Source organism: Diaphorina citri, unplaced genomic scaffold (genome assembly GCF_000475195.1).
Source record: "Diaphorina citri unplaced genomic scaffold, Diaci psyllid genome assembly version 1.1 scaffold37731, whole genome shotgun sequence".
In the NCBI taxonomy this organism is placed as follows: Eukaryota; Metazoa; Arthropoda; class Insecta; order Hemiptera; family Psyllidae; genus Diaphorina; species Diaphorina citri.
This window is the reverse complement of record NW_007415062.1, coordinates 1-584: the sequence shown is the minus strand read 5'-3', so window position 1 is coordinate 584 and position 584 is coordinate 1. Positions and strand designations below refer to the sequence as shown.

General features: G+C 39.9%; 1 pseudogene; it reads left to right on the top strand.

The window, feature by feature from the left end:
* The first annotated feature begins 300 nt into the window (after nucleotides 1–300).
* LOC113473509 lies at nucleotides 301–418 on the top strand (annotated as a pseudogene).
* The last annotated feature ends 166 nt before the right edge of the window (nucleotides 419–584 follow it).

Below are 584 nucleotides of genomic sequence, written 5' to 3'. Positions count from 1 at the left end.
TGAAATGGAGGTGATGAGTTGTATAGCACTGGAGATATATGGACATGAGGATGTGAAGAAAGCACTTCTACTACTGCTCGTGGGAGGTGTGGATAGGAGTGAAGGACTCAAGATCAGAGGTAAGTGGAGATTTGTAAAGAGTGAGTTTAAAATAACTTTCCTTAACTTTGCGTGGATATATTGAAATATGTCCCTGGAAAAATCTACATGCTCATCACCAGAAATTGGGACATTACAATAACGTAAATTGTATTTATTTAATAATAAAAAATAAAAAAAACTACTACTCGTTTCATTGGAGCCAGCGGCGATAGCACGTTGAATACACCAGTTCTCCACAGATCACTGAAGTTAAGCAACGTTGTGCGTGTTTGGTATCCGGATAGTTGACCATCAGGGCAATCCCGTGCTGCTGGCTTTTTTGGCACTACTCAGGTTGGGTGAAGTACTGAGTTTATTGTGAGGAGCCATTAAAAACTTGGGGGTAATTCAGGGATTGAACCTTTAAAAAAATTGTTTTCATTTTTCTGTTCAGGTAACATCAACATCTGTCTAATGGGAGACCCTGGAGTGGCCAAGTCTCA